Genomic DNA, 17,201 nt, shown 5'->3' on the forward strand with positions numbered 1-17,201 from the left:
TTCCCAATATATCATATCCACTGCTTCCTCTTTATCTATCTTGCTGTTTCCTCCCCAAGAATTTGTCGGGCTTGCTTTTCTCTTCATGAAACTATGCTGATTCCATTTCATTATAATATATATTGCTGAATGATCTGCTATTATATCCTTTAGAATAAACTCTTACCATTTCCCAATATTACAGAGCTATTTAATTAGCTAGCATAATCTCATTTCCAGCACTTGGTCTTTAGTAATTTAGGTTACAGCAACTCAAGCGCACATCAAAGTATTTTTTAAACATGATAGCGAGGCAAGGAATAGGGAGAGATATCAGCTAAACACATGGCTGCAAGGATGGTGCAAGAGGGACGGTTTCAGGTACTTGGATAATTGGGGCTCATTCTGGGGAAGGTGAGACTTGTACAAACAGGACGGTCTTCATTTGAACCAGAAGGGTACTAATATCCTGGGTGGGAAATTTGCTGGTGCTATTCGGGTGGGTTTAAACTAGCTCAGCAAGGGAATGGGAACCTGAGGTGTAGTTGCATTGCACAGGAGGATGAGAGTAGGGAGGACAGGGACAGGATTTCAGGGTCACAGGAATGTGCTGGCAGACAGAAAACTGGTTTGAAGTATGTCTACTTCAACGCCAGAAGTATCTGAAATAAGGCAGGTGAGCTTGCAGCATGGATAGGTACCTGGGACTTCGATGTTGTGGCCATTTCGGAGACATGGATAAGGCAGGGTGAGGAATGGATGTTGCAGGTTCCAGGGTTTAGATCTTTCATTAAGAACAGGCAAGGCGGTAAAAGAGGGGGAGGTGTGGCCTTGTTTGTCAAGGATAGTATAACGGTGGCTGAGAGAACTTTTGACGAGGACTCGCCTACTGAGGTAGTGTGGGCTGAGGTTAGAAACAGGAGAGGAGAGGTCAGACTGCTTGGAGTTTTTTATAGACCTCTGCCGAGTTCCAGGGAGGTGGAAGAGAAGATTGGCAAAACTATTCTGGGTAGGAGTGAAAGGAACAGGGTGGTCATTATGGGGGACTTTAACTTCCCCAACATTGACTGGAAATACTATAAATCTAGTACGTCAGATGGATCAGTTTTTGTCCAATGTGTACAGGAGGGTTTCCTGACACAGTTTGTAGAAGGGCCGACAAGAGGAGAGGCCATACTGGATCTGGTGCTTGGTAATGAACCAGGCCAGGTGTTTGGTTTAGTTGTAGATGAGCACTTTGGAGAGAGTGACCATAATTCAGTTATGTTTAATTTAGCCATGGAAAGGGATAGGTACATGCCACAGGTCAAGAGTTATCAATGGGCAAAGGCAATTATAATGTGATTAGGCGGGAATTAGGATGCATAGAATGGGGTAGCAAAATGCAGGGGATGCAGACCATAGAAATGTGGGGCTGGTTTAAGGAACAGATATTGTGTGTTGTTGATAGGTACGTCCCTGTCAGGCAGGGAGGAAGTGATAAGGTAAGGGAACCGTGGTTTACGACAGAAATTGCATCTCTTGTTAAATAGAAGAAGGAGGCTTATGTATTGATGGGCAAGGTGGTTCAGATGAGGCGATGGAGAGTTACAGATCAGCTAGGAAGGATTTACAGAGAGAGTTAAGAAGAGCAAAGAGAGGACACGAGCAGTCTTTAGCAAATAGAATAAAGGAGAACCCTAAAGCTTTCTATAGGTATGCGAGGAATAAAAGAATGACTAGGGTAGGAATAGGGCCAGTCAAAGACAGAAATGGGAAGTTGAGTTGGACCCTGTGGAGATTGGAGAGGTGCTAAATGAACATTTCTCATTGCTTTTCACTCAGGAAAAGGAGAGTATTGTAGAAGAGAAAAATGAGATACAAGATATTAGACTGGAAAGGATCGAGGTTAGTTATGAACAAGTGCTATCAATTCTAGAAGGAGTGAAAGTAGATACATCTCCTGGGCCTGATGGTATTTAACAGAGGATTCTCTGGGAAGCTGGGGAGGAGGTAGCAGAGCCTTTGGCTTTGATATGAGTGGTCATTTTCTACAGGTTTAGTACCAGAGGACTGGAGGATTGTAAATGTTGTGCCCTTGTTCAAGGAGGGCAGTAGAGATGACCCAGGTAATTATAGACCAGTGAGCCTTACTTCTGTTGTAGGAAAGGTTTTTATAAAGGATTATAAGAGATAAGATTTATAATCATCTAGCAAGCAACAATTTGATTTCAGATAGTCAACATGGTTTTGTCAAGTGTAGGTCATGTCTCACAAACCTTATTGAGTTTTTTGAGAAGATGACCAAGCATGTAGATGAAGGTAGGGCAGTTGACGTGGTATATATGGACTTCAGCAAAGCCTTTGATAAGGTTCCACATAGTAGGCTGTTGGAGAAAATGCAGAGGCATGGAAGTGAGGGTGATTTAGTAGTTTGGATTAGAAACTGGCTTTCTGAAAGAAGGCAGCATGTAGTGGTTGATGGAAAATATTCAGCCTGGAGTCCAGTTACTAGTGGTGTGCCACAAGAATTTGTTTTGGGACTGCTACTGTTTGTCATTTTCATAAATGACTTAGATGCAGGAATAGGTGGATGGATTAGTAAATTTGCAGACAACACTAAAGTCGGTGGAGTAGTGGACAGTTTGGAAGAATGTTACAGGTTTCAGGTTGCAGGTTGTTAAACTGCAGAAATGGACTGAGCTGTGGCAAATGGAGTTCAATGCAACTAAATGTGAGGTGATGCACTTTGGGAAGGCTAACAGGGAAGCAGAGTACTGGGTCAATGGAAAGATTCTTGGTAGTGTGGATGTGCAGAGGGATCTTGGAATCCCTGAAAGTTGCCACCCAGGTTGATAGTGTTGTTAAGAAGGCATATGGTGTGTTAGGTTTAATTCATAGAGGGATTGAGTTCCAGAGCCGCAATATCATGTTGCAACTATACAAACGCTAATGCGGCCACACTTGGAATATTGTGTACAGTTCTGGTCGCCATATTTCGGGAAGGATATGGAAGCATTGGAAAAGGTGCAGAGGAGATTTACCAGGATGTTGCCTGGTCTGGAGGGAATGTCTTATGAGGAAAGGCTGAGAGACTTGGGTCTGTTCTCATTGGAAAGAAGAAGGCTAAGAGATGATCAGAGGATTGGATAGGGTAGACAGTGAAAGTCTTTTTCCGAGGATGATAACGTCAGCTTGTATGTAGGGGCATAACTACAAATTGAGGGATGATAGATTTAAGACAGACGTTGGAGGCAGGTTCTTTACGCAGAGAGTGGTAAGTGTGTGGAATGCCCTACTTGCTAATGTAGTCAACTCAACCACATTAGGGAGATTAAACAATCCTTGGATAAGCACATGGATGATGATGGGATAGTGTAGTGGGAACGAGCTGAGAATAGTTCACAGGTCAGCGCAACATCGAGGGCCGAAGGACCTCTTTTGCGCTGTATTGTTCTATGTTCTATGTTCTAAAAGTCACACGGCATCAGGTTATAGTCCAACAGGTTTATTTGAAATCACAAGTTTTTTGAGCGCTGCCCCTTCATCAGGTGAAGTCACTTGTTTTTCTGAACCTGAGAGTTTCTGCTTCTACTGTTTGTTCAGTCAGCAAGTTCCAGCTGCCACCACCTTCTGAGACAATAATTTTCAGTGACTCCCCTCTAATCTCTCTGCTAAATGAGGTGATAAGGGGCAACATCAAAAATTACAGTGGAAAATAAAAGTTCATGGTGTAGGGGATAAAATATTAGCATGGATAGATTAGATTCCCTGCAGTGTGGAAACAGGCCCTTCATCCCAACAAGTCCACACCGATCCTCTGGAGAGTAATTCACCCAGACCCATTCCCCTACCCTATATTTACCCTTGACTAATGCACCTAACCTACACATCTCTGAGCACTATGGGCAATTTAGCATGGCCAATTCACCTAACCTGCACATCTTTGGGCTATGGGAGGAAACCGGAGCACCTGGAGGAAACCTATGCAGACACGGGGAGAACGTGCGAACTCCACACAGACAGTTGCCCGAGGTTGGAATCGAACCCTGGTCCCTGGTGCTGTGATAGAAGATTGGCTGGTTAACAGGAAGCAGACATTAGGTTTAAATGGATGTTTTTCAGGTTGGCAGGATGTAATAAGTAGTGTGCCACATGGATTGGTGCTAGGATGTCAACTGTTAACAATTTATATGATGACTTGGATGAAGGGATGGAAGGCATGGTCATCAACTTTGCTGATGACACAAAGATACGTAGGAAAATAGGTACTCCTTTCACAAGGAGGTTACTATATATATATATATCTGGATAGGTTAAGTAGGTGGGCAAAGATATAATAAACGGAATATAATATGACAAATTGGGTAATTGTGTATTTTGACAGGAAGAATTTTTTAAAATCATCTATGTGGTGAGAGATTGTAGAACTCTGAGGTACAGAGGAATCTGAGTGTCCTGGAACGTGAATCACAAAGTTAATATGCTGGACTGAGAATGATTAGGAAGACAATTGCAATGGTGTCATTTATTGCAAGGTGAATGGAATAAAAGAAGGTCAGTGAGTTTGACTGCACCTGTACAGGGGTTAGTGAGACCACATCAGGATTACTGTGCACAGTTTTGGTCTCCTTATTTAAGGACATAATTGTATGAGAAGCAGTTCAGAGCAGATTCACTTAAATGATTCCAGGAATGATGGGGTTATCTTATAAGGAAAATTTGGATAGGCTGGGCCTGCGGCCATTGGAGTTTAGAAAAATGAGAGGTAATCTTATTGAAACATCTAAGACCTTGAAGGGACTCAATAGAGTGGACGCTGAGAGAATGTTTTCCCTTGTGGGAGAGAAATAGAACAAGGAACACAGCTTAAAAATTAAGAGTCTCCACTTAAGACAGAGATAAAATATCTTTCGCTCTGATGGTAATAAATCTGTGGGACACTCTTCCCTAGAGAGTGATGGAGGCAGGGTCATTGACTATTTTAAAGTCTGAGCTAAGAGAGTTTCTTGATTGACAAGAGTAGACAGGAAAATAAAGACTAAAATCAAATGTTTTGATCTTATCAAATGTTGGAGCAGGTTTGAGGGGCCAAACTGCTTTTAATTATTATGTTACTATTGTTTCCTCTCAGCCACAGGAAATATGTCTTTCTTAAGAATCAGTTGAAACACCTCATTACTACATCATGTTCAATAAATCTCCCCTCAATCTCTTTTGTTCCGAAAGAAATAATTCCAGCCTATCCAATATTTCTTCATATCTAGTATTTTCCAGCCATGCCAACCTTGTTGTAAATCTCCCTAGTGCCCCCACTTGTGAAATTACATCCTTTCTGTAAATGCAGGGACTAAAACTGCATATAGCATTCCGGTTGTGGCCTATTATACAGTTATATGATAACTGTAATCCTCTTATACACCATGTCTTAATCACCTTATCTATCTGTCTGACTACTATAAGGGATCTTTGGACATACATACACTATAAATAATAACATTCCATTTGTCTTTCTAATCATTCTCAGTACCAGCATGTTAACTTTGTGATTCATGTACCAGGACACCCAGATTCCTCTGTACCTCAGAGTTCTACAATCTCTCGCCACTTTGATGATGTGCTTTTTTTATTCTTCCTGTCAAAATGCACAATTTCCCAATTTGCCATATTATATTCGATTTATTACATTTTTTCCCACCTACTTAACCACTATTCCTTTTTCATGTTCAGTACTATACTATTTATTTTGTGTTCTCTTGCCTTGCTTACCCTTCCAAATGAATAACCTCACACTTTTCTCAATTGAATTCCATTTGCTTCTTTTCTACCCATTGATTGCTGTATGACTCTATGACTGTATGGCTGTGATCAGTCCATTGTTAACTTTCTGTTCCTGCATTTCTTCCTCATTATCAACCCTGGCAAATTGTTGCATTATTGGCACAATTTTTAATCTTCCATTTGATGAGCCTTTTTACTTTCTTTAAAGAACATACCCATTCTAAACTTAAAAAGTGAGTGACTATAAGCACCAATGAAAAGACAGAGGTGTTTCTAGTCACCTTAGCATGAATTTCCCTGAATATTTAAAGGAAGGTCTGTTTTATGTTGAGCATGGCCATGACCTGATCAAGTTGAACAAGTGAAGGAATTTCTGTTACTCTCAGACAAACTTTATGTTTGAATCATTGCTTCTTACCATGTTAAGCAAGAGACCTAGGACCACAATGGCCTCTAATGTTTACTAAGCATATTGCATAAGTATGTGACCCCCTTTGAACATTTTTTATGCAGGTGTGCATGCATAGTAACTTAAAAGGGCTGACTTGAGTGGGACCATTTGGATTGTTGCATTGTCATACAGTTGCACATTTAGGGAAAGCACTGCCTCAACTTCTGCCAGAAACAGCCTTCCAGTCACAAAAACATCCATCATCCATTACCGTTTGTGTTCAGCCACAGAGTCAATTTTGGATTCAACTTGTCACATGCTTTTGGATTCTGTGGGCTCTTATTATTTTAATCAGATAACTCTGTGGGGCATAATCAATTAACTATCTCAAATATGTTTTGCACCTTCATTTCTTACATCTTCAAAAAATTCAGTGAAGTTAGTCAAATGTGATCTTTCTTCTCCAAATCCATACTGACTCTTTTAGATAGATTAATCAGTCTCTCTCTAAATGATGATTTACACTTTTCATCAGAAATTTTCCAATTGTTTGCCCATTGCAGTCAGCCAGATGGTCCTCATAGAATATGAGTTCTCTGACTGGGGCTGTTAACCTGGTCCAGTCAGGGAGCCCTGGCTGACAGATACTGTATAAACAGGAGTGTCAGACATCCTGTTCACTCTGAGAACTGCCTCTAAGGGGGTTTGATCAGTGTCACAGACTCTCCACGCATAAATAAAGGGTGACTTGGTGATGGGATACTGGCCTCTGTGGAGTTATTTCATCCACCACTGAGGTTCAGATGACTGGCCTGTAATTTCTTGGGCTATTCCTTCCTCCCTTTTTAAACAATGGTAAAATCCTCACAGTCCTCTGCCACCATGCCTGTAACCAGATAGGATTGGAAAAAAGAATGATCAGCAACATTGTCACTTCCTTCTCTTTTTTTAACAACCCATGACTTTGATCTAGGTGTGGTGATTTATCCACTTTCAAAGATGTCAAAAACCATACTTTTTTCTCTCTCACTATGTCTATCTCTTTTAATATTTCATACTTCACCTCCTTATTTATAATATCTGCAATGTCCTCCCTTTTGTGAAGACAGATGCAATGTTTTTATTGACAATCATGTCCACATCTTTTGTTCTCTCTGTCTCTAATTAGTCAGACCCTTTATTCTCATTATCCTTATGCTCTGATGTATTTATAAAACATGTTTGCCCAATGTATTGCTTGACAATACATTCTTATGGCCTCTCTTTTATTTTCTAGTTTCCTTTTTAATTTCACCCTTGCACTTTCTTCCTTCCTTTGGCTTTCTGCAGTCCTGAGATACCTCTCCTACTCTAACTGTATTCAGGAGAAGGCCAGATTTGTGAGTCCCATTTTGTTTTATCTTCCTTGGAGCATATTCATTCTCTAATTCACTTGTCTGAAACTCATTTACCTTCATATAAATGTATCTGAAATAACTCCACAGAGGCTGGTATCCTATCACCAAGTCTCTCTTTATTTACACGTGGAAAGTTCTTGACACTGATCCAGCTTCATCAGAGCCAGCTCCCAGAATGAACTGAACGTCTGACACTCCTGTTCTTTTTTTCTCTTTTTTCTTTTTCTCTTTTTTCCTGTTTTTTCTTTTTTTTTTTAAAATTACCCCCACACGACTGCCTAACTGCGGTCGTGCTTATTTTTCCCCAGCACCCATGTTGTGTGTGTGTGCAGGTGTGAGACACAGTGAAAGACACAAGGTGCATAAATCTTTATTCACTTTCCACAACCAGGAAGAAAGGAAACACCCGAGTGGCCAGTGACAAGCAGTGCCCTTCACATCAAAGGGCAATGCTGATACTCCTGTCCCTTTTTTTTTCCTTTTTTTTTCTTTTTTTTTGTTCAGTGAAGGGGACACTCCTGTTAATCTTTTTTTTAAATTAACGCCATCCCTGTTTATTTTTTATTATTACTATTTTTTCTTTTTTTTTAAACCCCACACTACCACCTAAGTGCGGTAGTGCTTATTTTTTCCCCAGCACCCATGGTGTGTGTGTGCAGGTGTGAGACACAGTGAAAGACACAAGGTGCATAAATCTTTATTCAGTTTCCACCACCAGGAAGAAAGGAAACACCCGAGTGGCCAGTGACAAGCAGTGCCCTTCACATCAAAGGGCAATGCTGACACTCCTGTCCTTATCTGTCAGCCAGGGCTCCCTGATTGGACCAGATTAACAGCCCCAATTTGGAGACTCATATTGTATGAGCTCCGCATGGCTGACTGTGTTATAATCACCACATTATCCAATCCACTTCAGTTTAGTAAAGCTATCTTTTCCCCAATTTAAAGCCTTTATTTTTACTCTGTCTTTGTGCCTATCCATAATTCTTTGAAATCTAACTGAATTATGATGACCAGCACAAAAGTTGTCCCACTGATATCCCCTTCACCTGACCACATTCATTATCTAATTCTAAGACAGGAACTGGCCTTTCTCTTAATGGAGTGAAAAAGACCCATGGCAAGAAAATGTTCCCCGAAACCATTTTAAGAATTTGATGCCTTCATGATTTTTCACACTATATTTATCCTGTTTATTATTGAGGTAATTGAATTCCCTATGATTCCTGCCCTATTGTTTTGGCACATCCTATCAACTTGCTGACAGATCTCTTTTAGCTCCCAGCTATGTTAGTCCCTTTTTTGTTCCTCAGTTCAACCCTATTGTCCTGGTTTTCTGACCTTCAAACATAAAATTCTTCCCCACTTCCGGAGGAATATTTGTAAATAATTAATATTCAGCTCTTGGGGGGAGGAGAATGTATACTGCACAAAATTATTTTCACCCAAATACTAAAACATGCATGCACTAAGACACACTCATCCTGACTTAAAAACATCTACAGAAACAAAGATATTTGCACTTGCAAGCAATAAAACATACATTGACAAAGAGAAACCTACTGCATATTAGTTACCATGTACACTCCAAAGTGCACAATTCCTATAACATAGATGTATACATGAAGTAAGACTAACATACACACACACATGATCTGCTTATATGTGCACATAATGACACTTACACACCCACATGCATTCACACTTAAACACACATAATCACACTTCCAAGCTACATTGGTCTCTTAGATCCACATGTCATTTTGTGAGACCCACTCTCTGTTTGCTGGCAGTTGCCGCCAACTGCCCAAATACTATGACATTAAACTATTGAAACCGTCCAAGACGTGTGGTAGCAAATGAAAGCACTTAGGCCCTAAATCTTTATTTACCCAAATCACAACACAAATCGTTCCCACAACAAACAATGTCTTATCCTGGTTACTCTGCTTTGACAGCCCGCTGGCTCCGAATCCATTCTCCGTAACTTGAAACCTGGCCTCAGCAGATAAACGCAGTTTGAAAGTGGCAGATTCCATATCCTTGAGGCTGAAACCCAGAAAAACCATCACTGGTAAAAGGTGAAAACTAAACTTTGACAAATTATTGGAGCATGCTGGATCAGTCTCCAGAGAGTGATGAAGGAAAATCATCTGAAAATAAGATAAGATGAAAATTAGTAACATGGAGCCTAGGTACAGATGCATAAACTGCAACTACACTCAGGTATGTATTTACCCAGGTAAATACACCATGCAGTTATTGAACATCGGGAGTGGAAGGTGTGAATCTTGAAAGGGATGAATCAAGCCAACTGTTTAGTCTTGGGCAGTCTTCAGTGCTGTTGGAGCTGAACTAATTCAGCAACTAGAATGTATTCTATCACACTCCTGATTTGTGCTTTGTAGATGGTGGACAGGGTTTGGGGAGTCAGGAGGTGAGTTATTCACCTCAGAAGTCTAAGCCTCTAACCTGTTCTTGTAGCCATAGTATTTATATGGCTGATCCAGTTCAGCTTCTGGTAAATAGTAACCCCTAGGATATTGACAGTGGGAGTTTCAATGATAGCAATGCCGTTGAAAGTCAAAGGGAGAATGATTAAATTCAATTCTGATGGAGGTAGTCATTGCATGGCACTTGTGAGGCATAGAATGACATGCCACCTTTCAGCTCAAGACTGAATGTTGTCCAAGCCTTGTCAATATCTTCAGAGTTGCAAATCTTAAGGAACATTGTGCAAACATCAGCAAATATCCTCACTTTCAACCTCATGACAGAAGAAAAATAATTGATGAAGCAGCTGAAGATAGTTGATGTTAGCACACCACCCTAAGGAACTCCGGTAGTGATGTCCGGAGGCTGAGATGATTGACCTCTAACAGCTAGGACCATCATCCTTTGTACCAGATATAACTCCGAAAAACTTGGAGTCTCCCTCCTGATTTCCATCGACTCCAGTTTTGTTGGGGTTTCTTGATGCCACACTTGGTCAAATGCTGATTGTCGATTCGAAGGTTAGTGCTGATCAGGTGTCACTTGTTTGGACCAACAGCACCCTCCATCACTTTGCTGATGATTGATTGGGGCTGATGGGGTGGTAATTGGTAATTTGACTCTGGAATCAAAAATACAGTTTGTAAATTTATGGGTGGACCAAATTAAAGGAAATAGTTAATATTAACAAGGGCTGCAAAAGTTACAGGAGAACATTAATAAACTTGCAGAATTGGCAAATGAAGTTCAGATGAATCTGAGGTAGCACACATTGATAGGAAGATTAGAGAGCTCACTAATTAATTAGAAGGTCTGAGTCTGTGTGGGGTAGGGGAGCAAAGGGATCTTGGAATACGAATTCATCACTCACTACAAGTAGTGCCATGGATTAGCATACAGCCATAAAAAAGACAAACCAATCAGTAGGCTTCATTTCCAGAAGGATAGAATTGAAAAATAGGGAGTTTATCAAGCATTGACAAGACCACACTCTGTGTCTGTATCTGAGCGTATCTCTAATAGAATCTCTGTATCTGAGTGTATTGTTAACAATCTATGAGAGATACACTGAAGTTAGAGATTGTATTTTATCCAATCATAGGATGTAAGCATGGGTTAGCATTTATTGTCATCCTTACTTGCAATTGAGAAGGTGGTTTTGAGCTCTCATCTTGGACTTATACAGTAAATGGTAGGGCCCTGGGGAGTGTTGCTGAACAAAGAGGCCAAAGGGTCCAGGTGCATAGTTTCTTGAAAGTGGAGTCCTACATAGACAGGGGAATGAAGAAGGTATTTGGCATGCTTGCCTTCATTGGTCATAACATTGAGTGTATAAGTTGGGATGTCATGTTGCAGCTGTACAGGACATTGGTGAGGCCACTTTTGGAATACTATTTAGAATTCTATAGGAAGGATGTTGTTAAACTTGAAAGGGTTCAGAAAAAATTTACAAGGATGTTACAAAATTTACAAGGATGTTGCCAGGGCTGGAGGGTTTGAGCTATAGAGAGAGGCTGACTAAGCTGGGGCTTTTCTCCTGCAGCATCGGAAACTGGGGTGACTGTATAAAGGTTTATAAAATCATGAGGGGCATGGATAGGGTGAATAGGCAAGGTCTTTTTTCTAGTGTGGGGGTGTCCAAAAGTAGAGATTTAAGGTGAGAGGAAAAAGATTTAAAAAGGACCTGAGGGGTAACTTTTTCACGCAGAGGGTGGTACATGTATGGATCAAGCTGCCAGAGGAAGTGGTAGGAAGTGAGTACAATTACAACAGTTAAAATCACCTGCGTGGGTACATGAGTAGGAACGGTTTAGAGGGAAAAAGGGTCAAATGCTGGTAGCTAGGACTAGGTTAGATTGGGATGCCTGGTCAGTGCGGATGAGTTGGACTGAAGGGTCAGTTTCTGTGTTGTAAGACTACATCTGTCCTTGATGGTATTGGTAGGATTTAGCATCACATAGTCTTGATGAGACAAAATCCTGTTTTGTATTGAGTTTACTGCCCACTGTATTGAGTGGCACTATCAGCATGCTAAGCTAGATAGATTCAGAATATATCTAAAAGTCAATTTAGGGCAAATATGAGATGCTATGGGCCATCGGCAGCAGTAGTTTTATAATCAATCACAATCAGTAACCCATAGCCTGGCACATCCATCATTGCCATTATCATCAAGCAGGGAGATCAATCCTAGATCAATGAAAGTTTTGGGAGGGTATGCCAGGCACAGTACTGGGCATAATTTGAAATTAGTTATCAATGGTGAAGGTACAACACAGGAATACTACATGACAAATAGCAGAAGCTGAAGCAATTTATCCAACAATGAATGGATCAGCCCTAATCTCTGGACAAGTTCTATCAAGCAACACATATTCACAAATGACCTATTCACCAATGGTCAATTTGAGTTCCACCAGGATCACACAGCTCCTGACCTCATTATAGCACTGATCCAAATATGGATAAAAATACTGAATCCAAATGTGAGTTGCAAGCAACTGCCCTTGATAGGGCAGCACGGTGTCTCAGTGGTTTGCACTGCTACCTCACAGTGTCAGGGACCGAGGTTTAATTCCAGCCTTGGGTGACTGTGTGGACTTTGCAGGGTTTCCCTGTGTCTGCACGGGCTTCTGCTGAGTGCTCCGGTTTCCTCCCACAGTCCAAAGATGTGCAGGTTAGGTGGATTGGCCACGCTAAACTGTCTGTAGAGTCAAGGGATGTGCAGGCTCGGTGGATTAGCCATGCAGGGCTACAGGGATAGGGAGGGCGTCAGGATGAGATGCTGCTCAATCGGTTGCTGAATTGCATCTTTCTGCACTGTAGGGATTCTATGATTCAAGGAGCCCTAGCAAACCTGAGTCAAAGGAAAAACTCCATTGGCTGGAGTCATACCTAGCATGGAGAAAGATGGTTGTTGATACAGGACTACAGTTACTTCATCATTGGCTTTCCCTCCATCATAATTTCAGAAGGGGGACTACTTATTGATGCTTGCACAATGTTCAGCATCATTCACGACTCCTCAGCAACTGAAACATCTGTGCCACTATGCAGAAAGACCTGGCCAATATTCAGGTTTGAACTAATAAAGGACAAATAACATTTGCCCACATACATGTCAGCCAATAGATTAATCTAATCATCTCCCCTTTCAAATTAAATAGCATTAACATCACTGAACCTCCCACCATCAACATTCTGGGGAAGGAGTGCACCATTGACCAGAAATGTAACTGTACACGCCACATAAATACTTTGGCTGCAAGAACAAGTGAGAAGCTGGCTATTCTGTCCCGAATAACTCACCTCTTAACTTCCTAAAGCTTGGCCACCATCTACAATGTACCATTCAAGAGTATGATAGAAATCTCTCTGTTTGCCTGGATGAGTGCAGCTCTAACTATATACAAGAATCTTTGATATTTTCCAGTAAATGCAGTCCTCTTGAAGAACACAACATCCACCGACTTAAACTCCCTCCAGAACCTGATACACCTCAGCAACAATGTGTATCATTATCAAGATGCAGTTTCGCAACACACCAAGGCTCCTCGAATAGTACCTTCCACATTAATGATTTTTCCCACCTAGAAGACAAGAGCATGTGTATGGGAACACCATCAAGTTCCCTTAAAATCACACAATGTCCTAGATTGGAAATGCAGTGTAGTCCCTTCATTACCACTAGAACTCCCTCCAAAACAGTACTGGGGATGTACATAACTTTCAGTTAGGGACTGGAAATAAATTCTGGCCTTGCTAAAGAAACCATATCCGATGAATGAACATTAAGAAAGAGATAGATTCAGATTTAGATCAATATGTATATAAAAATGCATGTTGTGACAGCTACTCAAACTCTCTGAGTGAACTATTTCATTCAGCCACAGATATAGTCAAGTGCGGATATGTTCAGATCCTGATCCTTTCAATAACATTATGTTTCGTTTTGTACCCCATATAATCATTCCACCATTTGGCCTGATTTCCTAAACATCCTAAAATAATTCTGGATGCACTTAATGAGTGGATTTGCACAACTTTATGGAGCAGAGAATTCCAAATATTTAAAACTCTCTGGAGTGAAGGAATTTCTCATCATCTCAGTCCTAAATGCGTAACTATATATTTTGTGTCTGTGCTGCCTTGCTCCTGAGTTTTCTGCCAGGTGAAACATCCTCCCAGCATCTACTCTGTCCAGCCTTGGTTACTCCTTTCAGCAGTTAGCATGTCACAGAGCTTAGGTTTAGTTTATTAATGATTTACTGTAGTCACGTATACCTAAGTACAATGAAAAGCCTTGTTTGTGAGCAATACAGGCAGATCATAGTAAGCAAGGACATACAGATCATGGGGCGCTTGGACAGAGTGAGGTATACAGCACACGAGGTACATGAACCAAGATCAATATTATTTGAGGTTAGAGAGTCCATTCATCAGTCTAATAATGGCATGGAAGAAGCTGTTCCTGAACCTGTTTGTGCGTGTGTTCAAACCACTGTACTTCTGCCTGACGGAAAAGGTTGTAAGAGAGCATTACCAGTGGGAGGTGTATTAGATGATGTTTCTGCAGCAACGGGCTGTGTAAATGGCATCCATGGATGGAAGGTTGGCTTCTGTTCTGGTCTCGGCTGTTCACACAACCTTCTGTAGTTTCTTATGGTCCTGGGCATAGCAGTTGCTGTACCAGACTATTATGCACCTGAACAATATGGTTTCTATGATGTACCTGTAGAAGTTAGTGAGGGTCCTTATGGACATGCCAAATTTCTGAAGCTGTCTGAGGAAGAAGAGGCATTGTTGTGCCTTCTTGACAGTTACATCTATGTGGGAGGTCCAGGACAGGTTGTCTGTTAATGTCACTCCAAGGAACTTGATGCTCTCAACCCTCTCAGCCTGTCGATATGGGTGTATCCTCCTCCTTTCTTCCTGAAGTCAATGATCCATTCAGTGATGTTAACTGATTAAATATTTAAAATTATAATACTGCCATATCACTGCCATCTCAATTCACTCAATGAAAGAATAATTGAATTAAATAACTAAACAAAGAATTTTAAAACTTAAAATTAATTTTGTCAGTATTTAATGATGTTTTCCAGCATGGTCTTCCAGATGGGTAAGTATTGCCGATGTTCCTGTTTGTCCAAAGCGCCGACTTTCCTGCTTCTCGGATGCTGCCTGACTGGCTGTGCTTTTCCACCACCACACTCTCTGGCCTCCAGCATCTGCAGTCCTCATTTTCAACTGGATAGGTAAGTACGCCTGTGCAAAATTGAGAAAGAGTCTTGCGCAGCTTGTGAATACTATCCCGAAAACTGAACTTTGGCAAACCAGCAAAATACCTCAGACAAAACAGATCATAAACCCGCTGTCTCTGTCAGATACAAAGGGAGAGACGGATAGGAAGAGCAAAGAAAGAAAACAAAGACAGAGAAACAGTGAGATGCAGAAAAAGATATAAGGAGAAAAAGGGAATAAACAATGTGAGATAAAAAAAGATATAAAAAACAGGGACAGAGAAGAAAGATGGAAAACACATGCTGATAAAGAACAGGAGTAGGTCATTCAGCACCTTGAACCCTGCTCCATCAAACCAATAAAATTATAGCTGATCTGATTGTAACATCAAATCCCCACTCGATAAACCCCCCCTCCTTGCCTCCCTGATAAACCTGATAAACGATTCTCCTGTTCCCTGGATGCTGCCTGACCTGCTGCGCTTTTCCAGCAACACATTTTCAGCTCTGATCTCCAGCATCTGCAGACCTCACTTTCTCCTCCCTGATAAACCCCCCCCTCCTTGCTTATAAGAAGACATCCACCTCTGATTTACAAATGTTCAAAGACTCTGCTTCCAGGCAAAGAGTTCCAAATATTTTCGTAAAGATAGAGGAAAAGAAAGAAACCCTGAGAGGGAGATGTGAACAAACCTAAAGCAAGCAAGAGAAATAAATTAACAGTGCCAGCTAGAAAGGGAGATGGAGAGGAAAGGGAGAGAGATGGACAGATGAAGAGAAAGGAGAGAAACTGAAAAAAAAACAACTGAAGGGTGGAAATAGAAAGAAAAAGTGAAACAGGGATAGAGAGAGAGAGAAGGGACATATGAAAACATGCAGGGATGTAGGGAGAGGGGCAAAGGGCTGGGAGAGGAAGAAAAACATTTTCAGTGCGGGGACCCCACTTCTACATTTGTTCACTTCTCAGACAAAAGACCACTAAAAATGCCCTCCTTCAAAGTGAAATCCTTGAATAGATACACTCCAGGAGTTAGAATCACAGAATCTCCACAGTGCAGAAAGAGGCCATTCAGCCCATTGAGTCTGCACTGACTTCTGAAGAATCTTCCATCCAGACCCAGCCTCCCACCCTATTCCATAATCCTGATTTAGCATGGTTAATCCACCTAACCTGCACATTTTTGGATTGTGGGAAGATACCAGAGCACCCAGCAGAAACCCACGCAGATACAGGGAGAAATGTGCAAACTCTACAGACAGTCCCCCGGGGCTGGAATCAAACCCGGGTCCCTGGCATTGTAAGGCAGCAGTGCTAACCACTGAGCCACCATGCTGCCCTAAGTGTTAGCGTAGGGTGAGCACATCTCTTCAGACAGACCCACCAATTTATAAATATTATACTACATAGAGGGGAGAGAGTTGTGCCATGGGAAACTCCTGGTTTTTGATATTGTAAATATTTAATGTTGTGAGCAGGCCTTTACAGATGAACGTACGATTCATAATTAGCTTTGCCAAAAGGGGAATTCACCAAACCCACCAGTCATTTCTTCAATTACTGTCATTGTGATGAAAAATAACCAGGCAATGGCCTTGTGGTATCTGGCAGATTCTGAAATAGCGAATATCGACTGGGAAATGCTGACTTCTAAAACTGACCTGAAATATACAAACAACTCAGGGACCAGTGGGTGAAGAAACTTTTCCAGTTTTTAACATTCAAAATGCTGAGGGTTTGGAATCGTTCACATCTAGACCACTCAAGCAAGTCTGAGGTTAAGGGACACAGATCAAACGAACTGAAAATTGAATTGCTTTATTCAGAGTTATTTATTTATGACACCTTGATATTTTATACTGGAACCAAGTAAATAACAAGTTGTCGGCAGTATTTTTGATTCTTGTTTTTTTAGAAAAAAACTTGAGTATGTTTAACAA

Source organism: Chiloscyllium plagiosum, unplaced genomic scaffold (assembly GCF_037043375.1).
Source record: "Chiloscyllium plagiosum isolate Xiang-an unplaced genomic scaffold, Cpla_swu_hap1 HiC_scaffold_22, whole genome shotgun sequence".
Taxonomy (NCBI): Eukaryota; Metazoa; Chordata; class Chondrichthyes; order Orectolobiformes; family Hemiscylliidae; genus Chiloscyllium; species Chiloscyllium plagiosum.